The sequence below is a fragment of the Monodelphis domestica genome, chromosome 6, assembly GCF_027887165.1.
Source record: "Monodelphis domestica isolate mMonDom1 chromosome 6, mMonDom1.pri, whole genome shotgun sequence".
Lineage (NCBI taxonomy): Eukaryota > Metazoa > Chordata > Mammalia > Didelphimorphia > Didelphidae > Monodelphis > Monodelphis domestica.
This window is the reverse complement of record NC_077232.1, coordinates 229,660,666-229,688,474: the sequence shown is the minus strand read 5'-3', so window position 1 is coordinate 229,688,474 and position 27,809 is coordinate 229,660,666. Positions and strand designations below refer to the sequence as shown.

Here is a 27,809-nt window from a genome sequence, read left to right as displayed (position 1 = left end):
GAAGCACATTTTATTAAGAATCAATAAAAATTTTGAAGTCATTGATACTTCTGGGAATAATCATACAACCACAATGCCTTCTGTTTTCTGTGATCACAATTCTCATTGTTCAGCATGATGACTTCTGCCTAACTTTTCCCTCATCCTTCACAAAATTCCTTCTAAATCCCAAGGCCTGAAGCAAGATGCTTAAATATATCACCCATTCTCACGCTTCACAGCTAATAAGACATCAAGTGACTCTTTGTCTAAAGGGTTTTCTAGCACACAATCTAAGTTTTCTTCCTTAATGCCTTTGCAATAAAAAAAAAAAAAGCTTTAGCAGTTATTCCCAAAGAGGAACGAAGTTAACAGTAGGCAACTATTTCTAAAAGTTTTTGTTAGTTTACCTCAGCATCTCACTGGAGAAAACATAATTCATATTTTATTTTAAACCTATAACCAAACTGTGCACTAGAGTACAAAATAAGATGAAATCTTCCCAACCCTACCATTCTTCAAGCTTTTAAACCTCCTCTTACTGATGCACCCCACCTGGGCTGTATTTTACTCTAGCTATTAGACTCCCGTTTGAATGCATGAGCAGAAAAACGAAAATGCACGGCATATGCATGTTGGCTGCAATAATATTTTCACTATGTCTGAGGCTGGCTTAATAAGTTAGGTGAATTTCTGAAATACCTTTCTCTGATTCTTTTTTCAAGCCTTTCTTAAGGACTACTTGAACAATTAGCACACAGAGGTCTCTGGATGGCCCACTGAAACATTTAATGCTAGAGAACAAAAGGTTTATTTAAAAAATGAAAACCTTGGCTTGTACAACTCCAGACATGAATCTGCTTTCAATTACTGGAAGTATTTCCACTTCAGTGGAAAGGGATCAAATCTTCAACTACACCATCTTACGGCACTGAATTTGATTATATTAAGCTTTAAGAATACAGAATGACTTTGTGACACAGCCATATATATCCTATACATATGATTTATTAGACATTTTGGAAAGAAAAAAAGACTAGCATATGAGAGGGAGTGAAAAAATGTGACTTCTCACAGACTATTCTTCTTTCAGCTCCCACAAATCTTTGTTTCATTTTATTCATTTACCCCCCAATGTAAAAAAAAATACTTCTGAGTTAAACAAAATACCCAGTTAAGTCTTACAAAAATCAATCCCAACTGCTTTCTCCCCCCCCCCCCACCTTAGTGACTAACCTGCATCAATGACACAATTGTAAAGTTGAATTGCTTTTATAGACTCTGCTCTTTAAATCTCACCACTGACAAAAATCACACTAGGTATCTCAGGGAAAGAAGCAGGAAAAAAAAGAAAGAAAGAAAGAAAGAAAAAGCTGCTCTTTTAATTAGCCGGATTATTTGGTACCTTTTCCCCCCATTAAGCAATTAGCATGATGCATTTTACCTAATGGAAGCAAAGGGCTGATTAATTTAAGCACGACGCACATTTTAAAACATTTCGAAGGTAAATTAGGGAAGAGGAAGAAAAAGAATAAAAGGAAAAAAAAAAACTTCTTTCTCAGGGTCTATCCCCGCCCACCATAGATTCAATAAATCGCAATGCAAAAAAAAAAAAGTCTCGGAATGCGGAGAAAAAAGAGAGCCGGACCCCGTGGGTCAGGAATGTCTACTACTAATAAAAATACAAAATAAATCACCTAATTTAAAAAAAAAAATCATCAGCCCCCAGCACAAAAGCCTCCATTCTGCAGCAGAGCCCAGCTAGTGGGACGCGTGAGCGAGAAAGTTAAAGCTTTTACCTCTTCTAAATCCTTAATTTGGTCCCTCAGGGGTTAAAGAGCCACCTCATTTCAGATGCTAATGTTGCCTCTGCACCGATTCAAATCGCCCCGGAGCCTCCTCCCATTCCAACCGCACACACCGTGGAAAAGCACCGAAAACCAGCCTCGGAGCGGGAGCCAGCGAGAAACTGTGCCCCCGAATCTCGAGAAATGAAGGCAGCGCGATGTAGGGGGAGGACAGAAAGACCGAAAGCATCCCACTTGATCCTGGCGCAGCAGTCAGGTCAAAAGGGCTGCTTTTGGGGCACCCACCTTTCCGCGGTGATTCTTCCGTCTGGATGGGAAGAGCAGAGCCCAGCGTTTCCAAGTTGAATCAGTCTATAATGTATCATGTTACAGAGCCTGGCTTTCTCCTCAGGCACATAACAGCAATCAGACATGATAGGCTGAGGCTCCTCTGTTTACACCCAGCCAGAGGAGGGGGCTGAGGCGGGCGGTCCTTAACCCGTTCGCCACTAGGACGGTCGGCCCGCGGCCGCCAGCTCACTGACTCACTGCTGCCTCTGGCCAGCAGCCTCGCTCAACCCTACACAAATCGACAAATACTCCGCGGATTTCCAATTCGACTCCAAGAACAGCTCTCCCTCTCTCTCCTCCTTCTCCCTTTCCATGGTCTCTGCTTTCCATATTTCCTTCAACACTTCATTCTGACCTACCCGCTCTGGTTTGTGAATTTTAACAATCTTCTAGCCCAAACGCAGATTTTTATTTGATTTCGCAAACTGTATTACAAATGGTTAGAGGCATGGCTTAATAAAGATCTTCATAGGAGCTTTCCCAAGCCCCTTTAACCCCACCCTCAGAAAATGACAATTTTTTCCAATGTGATTTTTCATTCTTTCCCCCCAACCCCCGCGTGGTGCTGTAGATATTTGAAATGGGGTTCTTTCCCCCTTGGGGAAGCCCTACTTTCTGATTCTTACAAAGGGATCCTTCCCCCCAGCAAGGGAATCAGACCCCCATGTTCTGCCATCGTTCATGCATCACACATCAGAGATGTTTACTTAATCTAAATCAGAGTAGTGGAACAGGCTTCCCTCATTCCAGTGAAACTAAATCCTTCAGCTCAAAGGGAGGACTTTGCTTGTGAGAGGTAGATGCCGAGCCTGGAAAGGGAAGAGGCAATCAATGTGGGGGCTGGGGAGGGGGGTGCGAGAAAAAGAAAAGGGGGGGGGGGAAGCTGACCTACCTATTGATTGTAACCAGTAAGTTGGGTATACTCACCTCTGAAAAGAAATGATATAGTTTCAGCCTCCCGGATGGATGTCCACCTCTGTCTCTGGGAAGTCACCGGGAGTTTGAGGCTGTGCTAGCACTTTGGATAAGGGCCTGTTTGCTAAGGGTCTATGCTTCCCCTCCTATGGATGTAGAATTCCCATGAACACTAAGGAGAGTTAGTCATATCCTGGGAGTGGGGAGGGGGGAGGTAGGCGAGGGGGGACTGGTCTCTGAGGTTGGGAAGCATGTGCTAAAGTAGACCCTGCTCTTGTAAATTATAGTCCAAGAGTCCATAATGTCGATTGCACAGATCTTGAAATTTTAATTTCTGGAATGTTATTTAAAAAAAATTTTTTTAAAGAAAGCTGATGACCCCATTAGAGCAGCACTTAAAAAATTTACAGTTTCTCTGTCCTTTTTACTTCCAACAAACTCACGGTTATATTTGCATTGCCACCCACCAAGTTCAGATGCATTCTTTCTTTTATACCGCTGTAACTTCTTTCTAGAACTCTCTATCCTTCTCTGACTTTAGACTTCATTAAGGAAAAAATTGAATGACTGTGTTTGTGCATTTATTGACTGAATGGCTCCTCATCCCCACCCCCACTGCAAGTAGTTATCCCATTAAACTGCTGAAAATATGTCCCTTTTCATCCCTTCTTTTCTGAGTTTCATTTGATACTGTTTACATACCAGCAAATGGCATTCATTATTTGCAAAGCTAAAGAAAATATGGTGACTTCCCCACTTGTATGGTGGATTTTTCCCTCTCCAAATGACTAGCACAGTCTCATTATTTTACAAATAGAAAGCATCACATTCATTAAATTTTTTAATAAGTATCACTGTTCTTTTTTTCCCCCTCTCCTGCTGTCTCTTCTGCTGATGTGGTTGGCTGTGATCCTCTGATAAAATTATAATTGTGTGATCTGTGAAGGCTTCAAATAGGGCCTTGTGGTTCCTGGAACTGTGCAGAGTAGCTGTAGAATTCTACATCATACCTAAAGCTGTGGCCTGGTTTTGTCACACTTCCAAGTCCTGAATCCCCCCCACCCTTGCCCCCCCCAGACCTGGCCTTCTCTGTAAGGGAAGCCAGGGTGGGATAGTATTTCCCTTGTCATATGAAGCTTCACAGCAGTGGGGAGCTCCTGCTCTATGCCAGCCCCTCTCCATGGCCCTCTCTTTTCCCCTTTGTCCCATCACCAAATCTAGCTTGAACTTTGACAGTTGCCCCTCTTCCACCTAAAATTTTACTTAGGGCAAAGGAGTTTAGGCTAGTCGCCATGGGACATTTGAGAGACACAGAAGGTTGAATTTGGAGTCTTTTCATTATTGACCTCTACACAGGTTGGTTATACAAGTGGCTTCACCTTTAAACAAACAAACAAAAAACTAGCATGGATTCTCAGGATACCTAAGGTCATTCTTTTTATATTAGACGAAAAGAAATGGAAAATCTTGAAATCAATATCTTAAAAAGTAATATTTCATGTCTTGTCTTCATTTATTCCATGAGATCAGAAAATGGCAATTAAAAGATAGAGGGTCACATACTCTTGCCTGTGAATCTAAATGCTTTTCTCATTTCCAAAAGAACTCAGAGTCTTCAAAGATTCTCTAATAATAGTAATTTCATTATCTTCTTTAGCAGATAACCTCACCCTTGGCTTTTCCCAGTTTTGTTCACCTCATCATTGATACTCTTCTCTCTCAATTCTATTCTTCCCCACATTAGTTCTTTATAATCTGACATTACAAAGATATGCATAGACAATAAAGATATTCAATCCTTTAAGCAAAGAATCGTTCTTCTCTAGTTTTCTTTTGCTTCTTGAATTTTGCTTCCTCTAAAATAACAACTTTCTCAAATATTACCTTCAATTATTTTCCTATTCTCCCTCATCCCATTGTCTAAAGACCAAGTATGAGGAATCTTTATTCAGAAACAACCAGAGAAGAGATTAGACCTAGCCTTAATGATTCATTTCCTTTCATGTTAAGTCCCACTCCTGATGGCTGATCCTGAAATGGAAATGATGCTGAAGGCTATTTCAGCACAGTGCAAGCTCCGGCAGGTATTTTCAACCTAGAAATCTTTCAGTAAGGGCCTCAGTCATGAACTGTATATCTGGTTTTTGAACACCAACCCTAGACTCCTTTCACAGGGACTTAACCCCAAGCTTCCACCTGGTAATTATATTTTTTAGCCACAGAAACTTACAAAGACAGTCCAATAAAGCACAGAGAAGTTGTAATAATAACAAAAGAAGCAAGAGCTAACATTTATATAACACTTGAAGATTTACAAAGTGCTCCCTGATTTGCCTTGGTAGAGATTTCAACATTGTTGAAATCAAGCATCCTTGAAATACTGCAGTAATGATTTATCTAGCAACATTTCATTTGGATAGTACCTGGTATAGAAAGTGCCATTAGATTGCTTTACTCATTCATTTGGCACACATTCTAATTTAGAAATTAATTTTTTTCCTTTGCAAAAAATGAGGCTAGAAATATGTTTGGTAAGACCCCCTGAAGATTTCCAAGCATCTGGCCAAACATATTTCAAAGAGATCATTTCATTGATCACTCTAATTCAGACTTCCATTATAGGTGGAAGGTGGAAGTCTTAAAGTAATACGCAGAAACACTACAAATCTATTTAGGACAGAATATGAAGATGTTATCATTCAATTGAAATCTTAGGAGAATAAGATAAGCAGAGCATAATGGGAGATAATTGCATAATTAGAAGTTATCCAGGACATTAGGGATAATATTTCTAATCTTGAAAAATATGCCACTGGATTTTTAATGACCTCTGGTCACAGAAAAAGGGGAATTCTTACTTATCTCTAAGGCTGATCCTTATGCTTATGGTCTTGATCCCTTCTGCCTCTTCCTGGACTTTCTGCCAGAAGTCTCTGTCTTTTCTCTCATATATCTTCAATTTCTTCCTTCCCACTTGTCCCTTCTCATCTGTCAGAAGTCTTTCTAATTATAAACAAAAAGACCTCTCCTTTCTATCCCAATCCAGCTGCTGTCCTCCCTTTCATCATGCTTTTACTGCTTAATTTCTTTAAAATGTCGCCAATGTCGAATTCTTTTTCTCACCAACAATGTGCCTCCATTCCTTAGAACCTGGCTGCCACTCCAATAAAAAAAAAATTGTCCCCTTTCAATTCACCAATGCCTGGATTGAAGAATCTAATGCCCCTCCCACTACCATCTATGCTCATCCCCTTTGACCAGTTCTCTACAGTCCTTAAAAATGTATAATTGCTTCCTCAGCTGATTTCAGTATCACCTTCTTCTCATTCTCCTCCTTTCCCTCTAAATGTGATCTTTCCCTGTTTCTACTTATTCCTTTTACTCTGATATCTTAAATATTGTCATCCCCCAAGCTTCTGTCCTCGAATCACTTCTTTCTATTCACATTCTGTCCTTTGCAAAGGCATTTTTTCCTTCAGCTTCAACTACCTCCTCTGTGCAAATGACTTCCAAATCACCATTTCATGCTTGAACTTTGTGTTGGATTCCAGTGGTACAGAGGGAAAAGGACAAATTACTGCCTTTGTAATCTTTGGAGGACTTGGATTCAAGTCCTGTCTCAAAGGCTTATTACCAGAGTGTCCTTGTGCAATCTAATCTCTCTGGGTCTTAGTTTCCTTATCAGTAAAACAAGAAGGATGGGTCAGATGACTTCTAGGGTCCTTCCAGCTTGGCATCTATGATCCTCTGACTTTCACATCCAATTTCACATCCAACTAGATAGATGTCTCTGCTTGGGGTGCCTTCTATCAATACTTCAAATGCATCATATTGAGGAACTATCTTTCCTTTTAAACTCTTCACTTTTGCTATTCATTATTAACTTAGGCTCCCATGTTTAAAATATTGATGTCTTCTTGGTTCTACTTCTACCGCTCATCTTGCAGATGCAATGATCCTTTCCTGTCCACTCCTCTGCCATAAAATCACTGCCTCTTTTATTGCCATAAGATCCTTTTCTTCTCTATTCTTACCTCCATTGCTAAAGGCAGATCTTTATATCATCCATCTGGCTTACCTTCTCAAGTTAACTTCTATTTTATCTTTTGTCTTCATACTACCTTCATTTCTAAATGTATCTCTCTAACTTCCATTATCCATGAAATTATTCCTTGGAACAAATAAATATTTAAAAAAGAAAGGAAAAAAGCAATTGAGAAAAACTGACCATCACATCAAATGAGTCTAACAGGAAAGGCAAGGTTCCACACTTAAAACTCCCAATTCCTGCAAAAAGGGAGGCAGAGATATTTTCTCTTATCTACTTCCAGGCCATGTCTTTTATCCATTTTCTTCTTTGTTCTTCCCATTTCTTTTGCCACAGGCATTATTAAGAGGCACGATGACTAGACAGTTGGTCTCCAAGTCAGGAAGACTTAGGTTGAAGCTTGTGTCTGCTCTGTACCAGCAATGTGACCCCCGGGCAAGTCACTTAACCTCTCAATGGCAATTCACTTAGATGCCAAATTACAGAGAAGGTTCTGATCTGCACTGGAACTCACTACCCCCAAAACAAAAACAAACAAACAAACAAAAACCCCACAGGTTTGGACCCCACCATAGTATTTAGGAATATAGTTTTCTCAGTTCTGCAGTTAGGCATTACAGTGCATTCAGTGATAGACTAGAATCAGGAAGACCTAGGTGCAAAGCCTGTCTCAGATACTTACTAGCTGGGTGACCCTGAACAAATCATCTAAATTCCTGTTTGCCTTAGTATTCTCATTTAGAAAATGGGAATAACAACACCCATCTAGCAGAGTTATTTTTGAGGAACAAATAAGATAATACTTATAGCATTTAAGACAGCGCCTGACGTGTAGTAAGCATTATATAAATGCTGATTCCCTTTCACCTTTGGCTTACTCCCTTCCACTCCCACTTTCACTTCACCTTTCTAGGTTTGTCTTATATCATGGCCCTTTCCAAATTCTATTTTCAAGTCAAACTGACCAGCTGTCTTTCCCCCTGAACACACTGCACTTGTCCATCTGTATGATTTTGCTCAACTCTCTTTCTTCCTCTTTCTTGAAGTTAATGAACTCTTATCCTTTCTTTCAAGGCCAACACAAGCTTTCCCTAAAGCTAGAGAAGGTCTCTAATGTACTTTTTGGTGAGGGGTTGTAATTTATCAGTTTAGGGACTTGTAGGGAGAAAATAACCTTAATGATGTAGATTGGTTACAACACTGGGTCTGGAATCAGGAAAACCTGAGTTTGAATTCTGTCTTAAATAACTTCCTAGCTAAGTGACCTTGGGAAAATCACTTAGCCTCAGTCTGTCTTAGTTCCCTCAAATGTAAAATGGGGTCAACAATAGCACCTACCTCCTAGGACTGTGGAAGATCAAATGAGGTAATTGTTAAATGCTTACAACATTTGACACATAATAAACTTTCTTCCTCCCTCTCTCACTCTTTTCCTTCCTTCCTTCCTTCCTTCCTTCCTTCCTTCCTTCCTTCCTTCCTTCCTTCCTTCCTTCCTTCCTTCCTTCCTTCCTTCCTTCCTTCCTTCCTTCCTTCCTTCCTTCCTTCCTTCCTTCCTTCCTTCCTTTCTCCCCACCACCTACAATTTCTTGGACTGCTGAGAGATTAAGTGAATTATCCAGGATCACCAAACCAGGATATGATAGATTCTTTCAGACTCTGAGCCCTTGCCTATCACAAATATAATATGTAGTGAAGTTTTTCTAGCCTTGTATCTCATTCCTGTAATTAGGAGCATTATTGGGCTCAAATGAGATAACAGATGTAAAGCCCTTCAAAAACTTTAAAGCACCATATAATTGGTAGTTATTATTATATAGTCATTGTTCCTCTTGATTTAAGTAAGTTTTATAGAACAATCCAACTGGTAAATATTTAACAATCAGCTCCCCAGAAAAAATGTAAGCATATATACTTTTAAGTTTAATGTGACTTATTAACACTTTTTAAAGTCTAAAAAATAAATCTAAATCCCAGTTTGTAGAGGCTGATTTCTGAAGTAAAATACTGACATTGAATATTTAACATTCATCTCTGATTAGAGCTAGCATCTACAGTCTCATGGCCCTGCTAGACTATAATCTCCATGAGGGCAAGGATAGTGTCTGATTCAGACTTTTTATCTTGCTTAGGCTTTAGCACATTAACTCACACACAGGTTATGATTATGTATTATGTATTATGATACAGACAAACTGTCATGTCTGGGTTGACCTAACAAAACTCAGCAGCTAGGTGGCACAGTGAATGGACTGCTAGACTTGGAATTGGGCAGATTTATCTTTCTGAATTAATTTTAGACACTTATCAGCTGTGTGTCCCTGGGCAATTCTCTTAGCTCTGCCTTAGTTTCCTCATATGTACAATAAGTTGGAAAAGGAAATGGCAAACCATTTGAGTATCTTTGCCAAACAAAACAAAACAAAACTCAAATAGGTCACAAAGAGTCCTACGTGAATGAAAATGACTGAACAAAAGCAAAATTTAAGAAAATTAATGCTAAAAAAAAAAGAGAATGAATGCTAATATAATGAAGGGCTATTGGAAGTAAAGAGGTCTAATGTAGCAAGGATATGCAGTAAGGTACAGTCACTCTCTGCTTTTATTTACATGACCTCTTTCTCCTCCAAGCAGGTCTAGCAAAGCAGGGAACTCAGGTCTAGTAAAGAAGAGTCTTCAGAAATTTACCAATTTGGAAGAGCCATTGAAAGCACATAGATGGGACCTTTTATGTCTCTAGGTGACCAGGAAGCCATGTTAATATAATTAGAGGCCATCAGGAAGATCTTCACAGGAACACAGTTTGAATCTTGTTCATCTCTACCACCTGTCAAGTCTTGGGTTTTGTTTTGTTTTTTGTTTTTTGCTTTTTTTCCTAACCCATTTGGGAGAGGGGGAAACTCTGATAGATATGGGTCTATTGAAAACTCTCATTTTTTTTCTTAGAAAACACTATTTCTCTGAAGACAGAAATCAAGGACTGAGCCATGTTTAAAATGGTAAGAACCACAGATCAATGGAGGCTACAAATTGGTCACTGATCAATTCCACTGGTTAAAATTCTAAATCAAACAACACAAAACTTTAAACACTAAATAAAAGGAAAATTTTCTTTTGAAACTGAATAGCACACATGCAAAAATTACTCTTATATCTGGTAGTGACTCCACACTTACATAAAATGAAGTATTTCTACACGGGACCAATGCATTGTGAATGTTCTATTACTTATTATGAAGAAAAAAATTACTTAGAGCCAAGCAGCAGGTAGATTTGTAGAGGAAAAAATGGGCTTGGTAGATATGGATCTCACTTAAAAGTCAAGACTACTTCCCCATGTGCAAGCAACAGAAAAGAAAGATGGATTTTTTTTTTGGCTCAGTTTTCATTGGGTTAACAATTCCTTTCATATCATTGTTTAACTATAGGGGACATTTAACTAGCAAAGAGTGTCTTCAAAAAATAAAGGCTTCAGTATGGATTCAAGCCCTACCTTTTTTTCAAACTGAATTTGTCATATTGTTTTGTATCAGGCATATAATTAGCAAAATAACAATTGATATTCATAAGGTTTTTTTTTAAACCCTTACCTTCCATCTGAGAAATAAGTATATTGATTCCAAGGCAGAAAAGAGGTAAGGGCAAGGCAATGGGGGTTAAGTGACTTGCGTAGGATCATAAAGCTAGGAAGTGTTTGAGGCTAGATTTGAACCTAGGACTTCCCATCACTAGGCTTGGCTTTCAATCCACTGAGCCACCCATCTGCCCCTCATAAGGTTTTATATGAGATTTTCAAGCTTCAAAATATATGATCTTGCTTGAGCCTCAAAACCTTACAGGGATCAGGTGTGAGATATTAGCACCATTTCACAAACAAGAAAACTAAGACCCAGAAATGATAAGAGATTTGGCTCATGGTTGCAAAGAGGGATAGGAGACAAAATTAGAACCCAGGTCTTTCTGATCCCCAAGTCTAGCATTTCATCTCCTATGCCAAACCATTATGGAAACAATCTTATTGATAACTTGAGAGGATCTCTTCCAAGAGATGTTGATTTCTTTGTTTTAGTTTCCATCCCAAAAGTAGACACTACCAATAGTCTGTATTCTACATTTTAAATTGGGAATAAAAGAACCTTGTGGAATTATACTTAATATACTTATGCTACTAAATGAATTTTACTTATAACTGAATTCTGGTCTTTAGGCATGAAACCCTAATGACTACATACCACAAGTAGGTCCTTTAAAAATGCATGAACCAAATAAAAGCCAAGCAAAGTGTACACAGGAGACCAAGAAAAAAGCCACTATGTCAAAATGGCACCAACTTGGTGCTCACAAAAAGAAATCTTTTGAGTTATCAGGATTTGGGTAAGAAACATTTAAGGGAAAGTGAGGTTGAAAAAGACTTGTGATGGTCACCATCCCTACTTACTTAGCCTGCAATCAATATTCACATGATGCTGCCTTTCACAAAACATTTCAGAGTGAAGTAAAATTTTATGACCATAATAATTAGGTTGAGTATACTTTGGGGCCTTGTTTGCCCACTGGACTTCAAAAGCAAGGTTTCCTGGATACTAGATTTATCAGTATATAAGGCTTGTGATATATTCCACAGCTTAAAAGAAATCTAAAATGTTTATTATATAACTGGTAGACTTTCCACCTCTGTACTACTCCTCAGAAAGATAGGATTTATACCATCCCCAATAACTGGTGGTCAGATTGGAATTTCCTGCATAGAGAGGTTTATCTAGAATAAAGGCTATATATGCAAATTTGTGGTTAAAAGGGTCTTGGATATAATTATATAAGTCTCATCCCTTCATTGTTGTAAGGAATCCCCAATGAGGAAATCCCACAAACTATTGCAGGTGATTTACAATTTCTTCAACTTTTCAGCTTAGAAATTTCCAAAGGAATTTGAGCAGCTAAATGATGTACCTTGAGTCACACAGACAAGATGTGTCAAAAGCTTATTATCATCTTCCCAATTTTAGTTTGCTTCTCTACCAGCCTATGCTACACAGCATCTGATTTCACTTGTAAGCAAATTTCACTTAGTGGCATAGATAAAACACCATTTGGAAAATGTATATACACCCCTAACTTGGAAGAATAAGATTCTTTCTTTTTTTTCTTGAAAAAAAGACTCCTGACTCAAATATCAAACAGTATTGGACTGGCTAGCTCAGCCAACCAGGGACAGAAAAATTGGGGAAATGGTGAGATATTCCTTTTCTCCACCTCTTCCACTAGTCTAATAATACATTTAAGTGCTAGACTGAGAATCCAGAGCACTTGATGCTTGTCTGGAAATGCTAGACCAACAATGGTTCTAAATTCTCAGACTAAAGCTTAGTTTTCTTACTTCCTTGTTGTAGTAACTAGATCAGGGAAATCTAGTTTGAACCTGAGCATCCCCAAATGGGGCAACGTTATTGTTATTTATTCATCCAGTCATGTCCAGCTCGTCATAATCCCACAGACCATACATAGTGCAGGGGGCTCTTCTATGCTCCACTACCTCCTGAAGTCTGTTCAGGGTCATGTCCATTGCTTCCTATCCTTTCCACTTTCTATCCTTTCCATCTTCTATTGTTCTTTACTCTTGCCTTCAATCTTTCCTAACATCAGAGTCTTTTCCAGGGAGTCCTGCCTTCTTATCATATGGCCAAAATATTTAAGGTTTGGTTTCAGTAATAAGGCAAGGCTCCTCAAATATTCCAGTGTGTTGGTCATCTTGGCTGGAATGTTTATCAATGTAGCTCAAAAAGCTTACAAAGTCTCCTTGATTTAGAGAAAGATACAGACATCTAGAACATAGAAACTGACATGTGCAAAGCAATTTGGAATCCAGTTTTTCCACATGAAGGCCACGATTATAAATTATATCTTTATCTATAAACACTTCTTCCCATTAAGAACATATATCAAAGAAGATGTTTGTCACAGAAATTACAGTGTGCTGACATCGATTGGTACGTTATAATTGTACAATTACTTTAGTTACATGCTGTGAATAAAATTTTAGATTTTATCTTCTATTTTGCAAACTATTATTTTGTCAGTAGCACTGATGACTAACTGCTATGTGGACCCTTTTGTGAGCTGACATAAAACTACATTTAAAATTACATTCTAGCTCTTTCAATAAAGTCCAATTATTACTTGCTGCAGAACAGAAATAAAAACTTACAAACAAGGTCTTGTAATAAAGGACACTTTATAATTTTTCACTTGCATATTTGCCATGTCTCAAAGACTAGGAAAGCAAAAAGATGGTTGTTCTTTCTTTGCACTAGTTCAAAAGGGGTTGAGGGTGGTGGTAATGGAAACTAATGTATCACAAGGATGATTTTAGGGTGATCTAAAATAACCTAAAACAGGTTTCAGCAATGGTTGTGTCTCTACAAAAAGGAAAAAGGGTTCTCTCTAGGTCTTTTTAATTCCTTTAAAAATATAGAAAGATTCCTTAAGGCGCAAATGCATCTTGAAGTTCCATGTATGACTTTCATTATTATAGCCAAGAATGATTCCAGGAATAACATACTGAAGATTATAATAATGTGAAGTGATGATAACACTAAAATAAAAACCTGATGAACTCTAATGAGCAATCTTGGTCCAGGAACCATGCCTCTCCTTGTATTAAAAATGGTGGACTATAGATGGGGTACATAGAATATGCTGTCCCAACAATTGCTGTTTTTGTTTAAATGTTTATTTCTGTCATAAGGAAGGGATCAATGATCATAGGGTATGTGTGCGTGCATGCACATGTGTGTGTGTGATTCTGCCGTCTTAAGAGAGCAAAGTTAAATCAACATTAAACCAACTCAAATCAGTCAATTATCACCATTTTCATAGAATGAATAATGGGGGAATTGGTATGGTCTTTAAGATATTTATACTAGATTCAGATAATTTGGCTGCTTGTTTTGGTTTCTTTTTTTTTTTACATCTCAAAAGTGTATGGTGTGTGTGTGTGTGTGTGTGTGTGTGTGTGTGTAAGGGAAAATAACTGATAACTGAAATAAAAACAGGAGTTATCAATGAAACAAAAAAATGAATGAATTTCTGAAACTCTTCAGCTAATCTTTTTTGCCCATTTTTCAGTTATTGAAGCATGTCCAAGATGACTTTATCTTGTATTTTTTTCCCCTTGAACTTGGATTTCATTGAAAGCTTAGTTTGTAGAAGATGGAAAAATATTTTTCCAGGCAAAAGGCTTAGAGAATGGATTTAAAGGATGTAAAGAACGTCCACAATCTTAGTTATGTAAAGTTTGAGTACATTGTTGAAATTAAACATATTTAACGTGAAAACTATATCTGTGATGGATCAGATACCTTGCTAATAAGTGATACACCAATGGGCACTGTTGAAATAAAGCTATCAGAGGTCATCTACATTTGAAGTAACTATGAAGAGGTCAAATCTTTAATACAGGAGGCACTTGGAGCTCACGGAACTGACATACTTCTGTTAGCACACTCAAAAATGAGGTAGTACAGCTGGTTCAATGGAAGGCATTTGAGACATTTTCATGAGAATGCAGATGTATTCAACTTGTTTGAGCAAATGCTTTATAACTGAGTCATGTAATTTGGAAATCAGTTTTCCTCCTAAAGAAATCAATTCTTGCTTCTAGAATTAGTATGAATCCACCATTTCTAAATAGATATAAGACTCTGGACATCAAAGTAGATAATTATTAGAATATTTATAATTGATCTACTTCAAGCATACTTTATTTTTATTTTATTTATTTATGTATTTATTTTTATTTATGTTGATGTGCTTTCACTTATGAAAGAGAAAAAAGAATGTGTTTACTTGATGCCAACAACTGGACAAGATGTTGTTTTCTAAAATTTGAAAAAAAGATTTACACGGCGTAGGTTCTTAACAAAATGTTTATTGAAAGAACTAAGGTTTCTTTTGGTCCAGTCTACACAATGGGAGTCAAGGGGGGTCAGAATAACAAAACAATTTAAGGGTTTTATTTTGTTTTTGTAGCGCCAGCTATGAACATATGACAGATGAATCACTGAAATGTAAGCAATTCTGACTCAATATTTTCATTAAAAAATAAGCACACTTTGAATGAATAACCTTTCCATCTTACCCTTTTTCTCCCTCTCCAAATCACAACCAAAATAAGTGAAAAGTACCCTAGCATAATCTAGAAATTAATCAATTAGGAGACATAAATAACAGCTGGAGTGATTTTACTATTTTAAGAGGGGCAAAATTGAATATATTAAACCAGCTCAAGTCAGTCAATTATCACCATTTGATTAGAGTGTGAATGGCTGGGGAATTCGTATGGTCATTTAGACATCTCACATCTAGACAATTTGATTGTCTGCTTGTTTTTTTTTTTTTTTTACATCTCAAAACAGGCATTTGGTGTCAAATATGTGTAGCTAGAATTAAAAGTTTCCAGGTTATTTGTACAAAATGACTTAGATTGTAGTCATTATGAGAATGAATGTGGATTACTGATTGGTACATTAGTCCACAATGATGAGTAGACCTCAGAGAGATGAATGCTGAGATCAAGCATATACAATGATACAGTTTGGTGTCCATGTAATGATAAAGCCAGCACTTTATCTTATCATCATCAAGAGACAGACTATAAAATATTTACTAAAATATTTACTATCTCTTTTTTATTGGATGTAAGTCAGAGATTGCAGGCAATGCAAATGCAAGGGCTGTCTACTTTGGGGGGATTTCCCTAGTATAGTGCTTTTAATATTGTGTCTTTTCAAAAAAAGCTCTTGGTAAAGGGACATCTACACTCAAATAATTGCTTTTGCTTTTTCTATTTTCAAAACACATTGACGAGAAAATGATAGAACTGAAAGGGAACTTAGCAGGTGATCTGGATCAGTCATCTTCCCCCCATTTTTCTAATATAGCTGAATCTGAACTATATAAGTATAGATAAAACAATGTACATATATGTATTTATTGTCCTGATCTCTCTCCTGAGCTCCATTCCCACATGGATACTTTCTGGATGTTTCAGATTTAATGTTTCATTGGTATCTTAAATTCAATGTATCAAGAACAGAATTTAGCACCTTTCTCCCAAGCCTTTCCCTGTTCCAAGCTTCTCTCTTATTGATAAGGGCATCACCAAGTTCCCAATCACCCATTCTCAGTGTTATCCTAGACTCTCACTAATATTCATCCCAAATATCCAATCTGTTGTCAATTACTGTCTCTGCCTTCACATCTCACATATAATCTCTTCTATCCACTCATGCAGCCACAATCGTAGTTGAAACCCTCATTCTCTCTCCTTTGGACTTGTACAAAAATCACTTTAGGATCATTTTCCTTTTCATCTTTCTCCACTTCAATCCATTCATTCAGATTCCAAAATAATTTTCCCAAAGAGAAAATCTATCAATGGCACAAATACTCTCTTCAGTAAACTGCTGTTGCTCCCTATGAACTCAAGGATACAATATATATATATATATATATATTTTACATTTAAAGCTCTTCATGGTCTGACTCTTTCTACCTTTCCAATCTGCTTACACTTTATTTCCCTATATGCACTCTATGATCTAGCTTTTCTGGTCTATTTTATGTTCCTCAAACAGGATATTCCATCTTTGATATCTGTGCCTTTGAACTGCCTGTCTCACATGTCCATTAATCTCCCATCTCACTTCTAAATCCTAGTTTTCTTGACTTCCTTCAAGATTGCTGAAATCCCACCTCCTACAGAAAGCCTCCCCTGGTTTCTTACCTGGATCCCTTTCTCAATGCTAGTGCCTTCTCTCTGAAATTAGCTTCCATTTACAATGTATATCTTATATATGCACAATTATTTGCATGTCATCTCTTTTGTTAGATCCTGAGCTTCTTGGGAGAATCCTTTGATGGCCATCTGTTGATTATTCCCCCCTTGATGGGGATCCTTTTCATCCCAAGGACTTATTCTAGTGCCCTGCCCCATAGTAAGTGCTGACTGCACACGGCCATCTGTCTATAAATGTTCTCCCACAAAGTATCCATAGAAGGTCCCATCTAGTGTGCTGAGGCACTTCCTCTACATCTCTAGATTTCAAATTGAACACAGATTTCCACCAGTTTTCCTTTGACCTCATTATAGGTCTTGTTCCACCTTCTTTTCCAATCATTAGTCTCTCTTATAATAACATTTATGCCACTTGACATGCACAGAATCCCAGATTTCTTAAATATAAAAATATACCAAATTATTATAATAATCTCCACAATCTCATATTTTACCTTTGTGATGTTTAAATCTCCTATCTACTATTGATCTTAACTCTAGTCTTGACACTCCAACTCTCTGTTAGAAAATTTCACAAAGGCATGTTTCAATGGAAGTATGGACAAGGAGCCTCCTGGGTACAAGGCTTGCCTTAATTATATGTTATCTATGTGACCCTGGCAAATCACTTATTTTCTGAATGTACCTAAGCAATTCTTTAAGTTGCAGAGCAGGTGCTGACCTATATTAATAGAGGGAGTTCCCTCACTGGGACTTCTTTTTCCCCTTAAATAATATGTCAGGTTTCTAACTTCAAAAAAAGGCCTTTTATCATCTCAAGCTCAACATATCTAAAACAAGCTGATCACCAACTCTCTATGCTTCTATTCCCCTCCTAACATTTCTGTAACTATTAATATATTTATTCTTCTCTCAGGTATCTAACTTGCCTTTTCTTTTAATCAGTAACCAAGCCCTGGAAATTCTTTTTTAACATTGTCTCATATCTATATATTCTTTTCCACTCTCCCTGGGAAGTTCAACAATCATTACCCCAGGCCTGGACTACTGCAAGCCTCTTAACTGATCTTCCAATTTTCTATTCTCTCTTCCTTCCAATTCATTCTGCACACTGTCCCCAAATTACTTGTCCAAAATATTGCTCTGATCATTTCATTCCTCTACTCAAAAATTGACAATGGCTCCCTGTTGCCTATAAGATTAAAGTCTAACCTCCTTAGTCTTGTATTCAAAGCATACTCACTGACCCCAGCTTATCTTTCTCCTTCAATTCCTGTGAAATACATATATAAAATCCCTACTTGAGCCAAACTGACCTAATCATTTTTTTTTCTGTACAGGCCTTACTTTATCCTCTCATGACACTTCCCACATATAAATGTCTTCCCCATCCTCCTCCTATAACTCTCCAGCTAAATCTTACCCCACTTTTCAAGGCTTTGCTCAAATCTTTTATATTTTCTTCATCTTCTTGAAGTACTGGTTGAATTATAGGAGAGAAATCAATCGGACTTCTAGGGGGAATTAGACCTCTAGCTTCTTTCTGAACCATTGTGGATATCATCTTCCATGAAATTTCCTTTAATGATCCCAATCTAAAATAATTTTCCTTTTTTGCTAGGATTTCTCTATACTATTCCATTAGCACTTAATTCAAAGCAGTTTATATTATCTTTTCATTTGTATCCATATGCATATATATTATCTCCCCAACTAGGTTATAAGTAGAGCAGAAGATCATTTCTTATTTATTTGTATACTTTACTCTGCCCATATATTTGATTGACTGTTGACTGATTTATGGAAGTGTGATCATGCCAAATGGAGCATGATTGCACAAGAATAGTGAGAGGAGCTTTAAAGGCCAGAGGAAGCTGAGACTTGCAATTAAGAGTCAGAATAACAAAAAAATATTCTTTAAATTGGCAGCAAAATGAAGATAGAAAAAAATAGACTAGACCTCTTTTGGGAAAGTCACTAATGGGTGTCATTGAGAAAACTGATACTCTACTACTCCGCTCATTTCACTTGCTTTTTTTCTTCCCAGTAGAAATATTGTGAAGGGGAGAATAGGACAAAAACAGATAATAGAAGATTAAAACTGAAAATAGGTAAGAACATAGTAAGAGAACACCACCCTTAATACATTAAAGTGACTAAAACCTGTATGCAACATTCACTCAGTCCTAGGTAATTGATAGAAATGACAGACATGACAACTGAATGATCAGCAGGTGCTCTCTGTAGGACCACTGGAAATGGGAACAATGCCATAGGACTGAAAAAAGGCAAATGTTCAAAAAAGGAATGAGGGCAGAATCTGCAAACTGCATGCTTTTCAGGTTAAATTCTTTTCCTGGAAAAATTCTAGAGGAGAGGATTTTTGAGAATTAGAAAGGGAAGCAGAGATCACTAAAAACCAGAATGATTTCATTAGAAATGGATCAAGTCAAACTAGCATATTGGTCTTATTTTTGCAGAACAATTAAAATAGGGAATGCCATAGATGTAGTACACTTAAATTTCAACAGAGCATTTAACAAGTCTCTCCTGATATCTTTGAGAATAAGCTAGAAAATTGTGGGTTTGATTAGAGCTCAGTTATATGGATTGTAAGTCATGAATGATTTGATCTAAATAACAGCAATTCTTTGGTCCATGTAAACTTGGAGAGGAGTCACTAGTGGAGTATCTCAAAGACCTGTTCTTGATCTAAACATGTTCAACATTTTATGAACAACTTAGATAAAGTTATCTAATGCTTCTTGAATGTACAAATGGAATGAAACTCTAAGAAAGAATTAAAATATTGGATGAGAGACTACAGTTCCAAAAATATCTCAATTAGAATGATGGATCAGATTTAATTAGATTAAATTTAATAAGGATGAATATAAACGTATACATTAGGATTAAAAATTACTTGAAGAGTGTAGCAGGAGGAAGGAGGCAACTAACAGTTCAAATGGGGAGTTAAAAAGATGTTGGCCAATAAGCTCAAAAAGTGTGATAATGTAGTCCAAAGCACTACTGTTATCTGGGACTATATTTGAGGAATTACAGTGTTCAAAATGAAGGAGTTAGTTCTGTCTTTGCAACACCACAAATGGAGCTCTATGTTCAGTTGGGACACCCCATTTTAGGAAAGACAGTGATAAGCTAGAGAGATCCCAGAAGAAGTTGACCAGGATAACAAGAAAACAGGAGAACATCCTATATAAGCATGGCTTGGAAAGAATGGGGGTTGTTTAGCCTGATGAGGACAAGATTTAGAAGAGGTATAGAAATTAGATTTCTATAGAAATAATCTTAGATTATTTGTATTATTCCTCTGACAATGTTTATTGCTTTATAAGGTGAAGATTGACTTTACCTTGGGTATATTTGCTCTTTGGGGCACTACATTAATGATTATTTAAGTTGGAGGATTCATATACTACAGAATCATCCACATGATTCATATTCATTGGGCTTTGCCTTAAAAATAAGGCTAATGAATGTGAATTGGACCTAGAGAACACAGACATGCACTGAATCTGTTCCATGGAGAGAAGCCTGTGCTGGCATGTATATGAGGAAGTGGTAATAGATGAAGATGGTCAAGTGGACTAATTCCTTTGCCAAGTCATGAGTTTTAGAAACGTGAACCAGTAGCAGTAGAAAAACAATGACAGAATAATGAAATATTTCTACTGTTGTTTTGATAAGTTATAGATGCCAGGTTTTTTAAAAAGCCATCTCCAGAAGATGGTGGCTTAGAGGCAGCAACAGCTCAGACCACTGTAAACCCTTCCTCAATGAGCAAAAACACAATGCTTCAAGGGGAATGAAAACCAAATCTAACAACAGGACAGAGCTAGGGAGCCCTCCTCCTGGACCCAACTTAAAAGGTATGCCTCCAACAAAGCCTGAACTTTAGAATACGTGGGATTAAGGGGAAGAAAGAAGGAAGGTCCCAGGACCCCTCCCCCAACTATAGCGCTGAGCCTCCAGAAATGGCTGGAATCTCTGGGCAGGCAAGGGTGCTAGACTGGAGCAAATATCTTGCCAGCAAAGCTGTGCCAGGCTCAGAGTGTAGAACATAGGCAGCATGGAGGCAGCTGGAGGAGAAGTGCAGAGGAGGCAGTCCAGTTGCAGCAAAGATGCTCCATTTTGCCCCACACCCCCTTGATGGAGGTTTTGGTCTCAAGGCACATCGAGCTTTGCAGATCAACTCCTCTGCCCTGGCTCAATCTCATCAATAAGACAGATAAGAAGCCTTCAGAGGGCAGGAAAGCTCAAGCTCCAACACCCTTCCCCCACAGACTGATCTGAGAGCCTTGTTGACTAAGCCCCAAGGGCAAAAGCTGAAGCAAACTACAGAAAACAACCTTGAAAACAGGGCAGCCCAGCTCCTTTTCAGATTCTGCTGTCAGCCAGGGAAGATCTGACTAACCTGATCAAAGAGCAGAACAGAGAAGAAGCCCCTTCAGGACAAAATAGCCCAAACTCACAGATCCAGCACATAATGAGAGGAGCAAGACTACAGGCAACTACAGGGGGGAAAGAAAGGGGGAAATATGAGTAAACAACAGAGAAAGAAAAAAGAAACAACAATCAACAACTTCTATTGAGGCAATGAACAAAGAGAACATGGAACAGAGGAAGATCAAGGAATACCAAGCAAAAACACAGAATCTCCAGTGAATTGGACACAGGCTTTGGAAGAACTCAAAATGCAATTCAAAAAACAATTAAGAGAGGCTGAAGACAACTGGGAAAACAACTTTAAAAGCAAAATAAATTATCTGGAAACAGAAAATAGTGTCTTGAAAGCAAAAATTAATCAGCTTGAAAATGAGGCAAAGGAGATTAAAGATCAGAAGGAGAAAGATATCCAAAGAGTCAGGGATGAAATTCAGTCTTTGAAAACTAGAATCCAACAACTAGAAGCAAAAGACTTCACAAGGCAGCAGGAAACTATAAAACAAAATCAAAACAATGAAAAAATTGAGGAAAATATTAAATACCTCATCCACAAAACAGAAGATTTAGAAAACAGATCAAAGAGAAACAACTTAAGAATAATTGGTCTACTGGAATATCATGACAAAATAAAAAGCCTGGACATGATACTACAGGACATTATCCATGAAAAGTGCCCTGGCAAGAGGGAAAAATGGAGATTGAAAGAATCCACACATCACCTCTTGGTTTTAATCTCCAACTGACAACAACCAGAAATGTTATAGGCTAATTCCAGAACTACCAGACCAAGGAAAAAATATTTCAAGCTGCTAATAAGAAGTCATTCAGATACCATAGAACTACAGTTAGGATAACACAGGATCTGGCTACATCTACACTGAGGGACTGAAAGGCATGGAATATGATATCCTGGAAAGCAAGGAAACTAGGTCTACAACCAAGAATCAACTACCCAGAACAACTGACTATATTCTTGCAGGGGAAAGTATGGTCATTTAATAAAAATAGAAGACTTCCAAGCATTTGTAAAGAAAAGACCTGACTTGAACAGAAAATTTGATGCCCAAACACAGAGCTCAAGAGGATCACCAAAAGATGACTAAGAAAGGAGAAAAGAAAACAAAAATGTTTTTCAAGGGACCCAATAAGTTAAAAGTTATCCCTACAAGAAAAAGTGGATATTGGTAACTCTTAAAAATTGTTATTATCACCTGGGTATCTAGAAGAAATATACTTAGAGGGAACAGTGACAAACTGTATAGGATGAAATGCCAAGAAATAAATATGTATGCATAAATATACATACATATGTTTGTAGCAAAGGCTCCTGATAAGACTCAGAAGGAAGCTGGAAATTGTGACCTAAATCAGAGGATTGTGGTTTTGATGTTACTCTTGTTCCTACCCTGTGTGTGTGTGTGTGTGTGTGTGTGTTAGAGAGATAGGTGAAGGCAAAGGAAGAGTTAGAGGGAGAGAGACAGAGACACAGAGACAGAGAGTGTCTTTCAATGATTGCCTGCACTATAGATCCCAGGTATTGTGAGCGACAAATGCATAATATTTCTTTCTCTTTAGAGAAGAAGTATATTCAATGATTTGCCAAAGCAAAAGTTCCTTTGTGAATAAGAATTATAATCTTTGTTACCTGAAACTGGAAAAAGAGTTGGCAAAAATTTCTCTGATAAAGGTTTCATTTCTAAGATATAAATGAAAATGATTTTAATTTATAACAAGTGCCATTCCCCAATTGATAAGCAGTCAAAGGATATAAATAGGCAGTTTTCAGAGTAGGAAATCCAAACTATTAAGCACCATGTGAAAAATGCTCTAAATTTCCATTTATCAGAGATATTTCAAATAATCTTTAATAACTAGAGATAGCTAAATATTAGAGAGATACAAATTAAAACATTTCTAATATACCATCACCAAACACCCTCAAGCATGGAAAAGTTGACAAAAAAGGTAAATGACAAATATTTGAGGGGATGTGGAAAACAGTGACATTAATACACTCAAGGCTAACGTAAATTGTTCCAGTCTTTTTGGAAAGGAATTTGGAACTAGGTTCAAAAAGTTGCTAACTGTGCGTACCCTTCATCTCAGAAATACAGTACTAGCTCTATGCCCAAAAGTAATCAAAGAAAGAGGAAAAGACCTCATCTGTACAAAAATATTCATAGGAACTCTTTTTTTGTGTTATCAAAGTACTGATATATATAAGGAGAGAAAATAAAATAAAATTGAATTAAAAATAAGAATGAAAGACAAATTAAAAAAAGATATTTATGACCTTCTTGAAACTGCCACATCATTTACCCCCTAGGACGCTTAATTAATATTATTTCAAGTGATAGAAAAAATACTAAGCTTTTCCAAATCAAGGAGGAAAAACTATGCCTATACTCAGAATGTTGACATTATTCCATTTTTTGTAAATTCATTTCTAAAGGAACAAGTGGAATTTCCTAAGGGGAAAAGATGATTTCATTTCCAATTTTCATCCAATTATGAAAGAAATAAACCAACTTCAGGTCTTTCTTACATCTGCCCCAGCTGTGAATTCTTTGCTTTTGCTACTCTCATGAGAGAGTAACCAAAAAGTACTTTTCACTGAGGAGGTATCTACTGTGGATGACTAGAAGGGGAATATTTGAAAATTCTTATGTTCATTCCTGTGTCTTTTTCCTTATCCTTTTTTCATATCAATTTCCCATTTTCTCACATTCCTCCCTGCTGGCAGCTGTGCCTTCTGGGTTTTTTTTTCTGGCTAGGAAGACAGGAAAGCAAGCAGTTGCTGGTATAGCTGATGCCAACATGCCCCATGCTGGAGACAGAATGTCTAATTTCCAAAAAGCAAACAGCTTCTGACTACCCCAGTCTTAACATGTACTTTTGACACTTGGGTCCACTGGTTGGGGTTCCTTGTTTTAGCTCAAGCTTTCTTTGTAATAGCAGTGAAAATTGACTTTCCCAAAATAATAACACTCATTACAAATGAAGAAATGCCACCATGCCAAAAAAAGTAAGTAACAAGAGAAAACAAAAGGATTTGATTCTTGGTTCAAATCCCACTCTTGTCAATGTGACCTTGGGCAAGTCACTTAAAATCTTGATGACTGTTTCTCCATCTTTAGAATAAATGGCCTCTGAAGTCTCTTTTAGCTCTAAAATTATGGTCCTAAATCATCTATAATCTAAATAAAGAAGATGCAAAAAAGCATATAAATAAGCAAGGCTGATTATTGAGCTTTTTAAAAGGTTCTAGCAAAGAGAATTACCTCTTTTCCCATAAACCACAAATCATCAGGAATTGATAGAGATTACCAAAAGAGATGCCCTGGCCATACTGGTGAATGGGATCTTTCTTCATTCACTTCTGTAAATAGCAGAATTCTCTTAGTTAATTCAAGTGACAGCAATTCTAATATAGAATTCTAGCTAAGAGGAAATTGACATGGAAAATTCTAAAAAGTATTTCACTTTTCCCCACTATTTTTCAAGGAATATATATGGAAAGCTTTATACATGTGGAGAGATAGACCAAATCAGCAAAAAAAGCAACTTTTGTCCCAGTAGTTTCCAAGGACAACATTCCACATATTGCCAGAAGTCAGTATCCTATTGATTATTTCTGAAGCTCTGTGCTATGGGTTCAGCTTCTTTCAGATTTTATTCAGTCATATCCAAATTTTCATCACCTTTTTGGAGGTTTTTCTTGACAAAGATACTGGAATGGTTTGTCATTTCCTTCATCTGATCATTTTATAGATGAGGCAACTGAGACAAACAAGGTTAAGTGACTTGCTAGGATCCCATAGCTTAAGTGTCTTTGGCCAGATTTGAACTCTGGAATATGAATCTTCTGTACTCTAGGCCTTTCATGATCTACTGTGTCACCTAGCTTTTCTTTTAGATAAAAGAACACAAAATGACATAGTCCCTCAGCCAAGGAAGATCCACTTCCAACTTTCTATTTAATATTTTTACGTGCTAAATATAATCAATAAAATAAACATTCCCAGATTCAAAGAAGGCTAAAAACAATAATTTACATATACACATATACATACATTCATATGAATATAAAATCTATCACATAGTTTTTAAAGCTTCTTACTTTCTTCTGCATTGATGTTTTTCTAAAACCATCCCTTTTATATTTTCTTATATAATGCTCTTACATTTATATACCACATTTTGTTCAGCCATTCCTCAACCGATGGGCACTTCCATATGTGTGTGTGTGTGTAACCCGGGGCAAATCACTCAACCCCTACCTACATAAAATTGGAGGAGGAAATATCAAATTATTCCAATAGGTTTGTCAAGAAAACTCCATTTGGTCCACGGGTTCTTGAAAAGTTAAGACACAACTGAACATCAACAAAATGCATATATAAATAACTATATAAAGAAAAACATATTTTTGAATGGTAGTACCACTTTTTTTGTTTGCTGTGTTTTTCTGAAATGCCTTCCTTCTGCTTTCTTTGAATGTTTTAAAAATGGTTTATTGATTCTATTTTCTTTATTGACTACTTTTAAAATAACAATTATTATCTCACAACTCTCCTTCCCTATGAAATAAAAGCCATCCATCGCAGTATATGTGTAGTCAAGAGAAACAAATTTGTGCTATATCTGAAAATGTGTCCCTTATTATTCTGTACCTAAATACTATCTTCTGTATGAGGTGTGAGGCAAACTTCAACATGCACCATCCAGAGTTGAAACTAGTCCTTGCATTGATTCTCTATTCAATTCACCATTGCTTCCTTTAGCAATATTCTCCTGGTTCTTCTCACTTTATTTTGCATCAATTCATATAATTCTTATGATGCTTTTCTGAGTCCATGCCTTTAACTATTTCTTACATAACAACTCCTTACTTTTATATACCATATTTCATTTAGCCCTTTCCCAACTAGTGTGCATCTCTATAGTTTTCTTAGCTTTGATTCCACAAAAGCATTTACATATATATATATGTGTATAGATACTTCTTTATCTATATGCCTTTAAAAGCATATATCTATATGCCTGTATGGGCATGTAACAATGCACCTCTTTTTTTCTGTCTTTGATCTCTTTGGAGTTAAAGGTCTAGTAGTGTTATCACCAGGCCAAAAAGTAAGTAGCATTTTGTCCTGTTTTGCATATAAATCAAAATTGTTTTCTTGAATGGTTGGAGCAACTGACAGTTCCTTTAATAGTGTCTTAGTGTCCTTTTCCTAAAGTCCTTTCAACAATTATAATTTGTCTTTTTTGGATACCCTTGCTGGTTTCAAGGGGATGAAGGTGGAATAAAGGTTGGAGCTGGTACAACTGCATACTTATTTTAATTGTTATTTCTTTAATTGTTTGTAATTTGGATTGCTTTTAAATGTGGCTATTGGCAGATTGGATTTATTCACTTAAAATGCCCATTGATCTGACTCCCACATTACATGTATGTAGTCATTATTTCAGCTTTCTCTCCTTCTAAATATCTCACTAAGTCCCTTTTGCTGTTTGAGTTCTGAGGAAGAATAAAATTATGATCGGATGTCATTTCCAACGGGTAGTTTTGTCAGCTAATGTTTCAAGAAAAATTAAACAAAAGGAAAAGTATATTAAACATTTAACTCTATTTCTATTACATTTCGTTGGGTTTTCCAACCCATAAATTGGAAGCTAATACGGCATTGGATGCAGTTAGGGAAACCCTCATAGGTTGTATCTGGATTTCCATCCCAAAGTAGCAAAATGAATTATTTCCCCATTCTTCTTTTCTCCTGCATCCTATGCATATAGAATAAGAGAACTGGGGTTCTGATATAACAGTTCTGTAGTAGCTAGAAGCTTTTAAAGCAGTAAAGTCTTCCAGCCATTCATGGAAATAGAATCATCACCACTCGGCATATCTTCTTCATTAAAACTATGTAAATGTCACACAAAATTTTTCCATGGTGACAAATACAAATCTAGTGAATATACACTGAAATGTGTAGGTCTATTTATAACAAAAGTCGAATTACTATAAAAACTGGTTAATTCAAATACACAAAGCCACGTATAAATAGATAATTCATGCTATAAAAGTTGAGATACATTAATTGTTAAAAACTCTATTAGATTTGGTCCTTAACACTATGTGATTTTTTTTAACTAAACCTCTAAATGCCTTTTCCCTCACTTTCTATCCAGTAAGACACCTAGTTAGAAAGGCTTTGAGAAAGATACTGGTGAGTTCCTTTATCTGAAAATCAACAAAACTAAATTCAGTGAGTCTCATTACCTGAAGGGATTGAATGCCTTTTTTGGGGGGGATGGGGGGAGGTAGTAACAACTGAACAAGACCATCAACTATGACCTGGAGGCTGATATCATTTACAATGGTAGAGGGAGTTCCCATGCTAAGTTACAGATGTTTTGAAATAGTAAAGAACTAACAAATCACAAATTCCACTTCATTTCTGACCAATGA

General features: G+C 36.9%; 1 protein-coding gene across 6 annotated transcripts in view; it reads right to left on the bottom strand.

The window, feature by feature from the left end:
* The window catches only part of TENM3 (teneurin transmembrane protein 3), a 3,501,974-nt gene that overhangs the window by 433,539 nt on the left and 3,040,626 nt on the right, over positions 1-27,809 (bottom strand). For 2 of the 6 annotated variants that reach the window (XM_056802942.1, XM_056802943.1), the window contains exon 1: positions 2,073-2,215. The exons of 2 other annotated variants lie outside the window; for them this stretch is intronic. The gene's annotated coding sequence lies outside the window, so the exon portion shown is untranslated. Of the gene's footprint in view, positions 1-2,072; positions 2,216-27,809 lie in introns of those variants that run through there. 2 more of the 6 variants (XM_056802940.1, XM_056802941.1) reach the window with 2 other exon arrangements.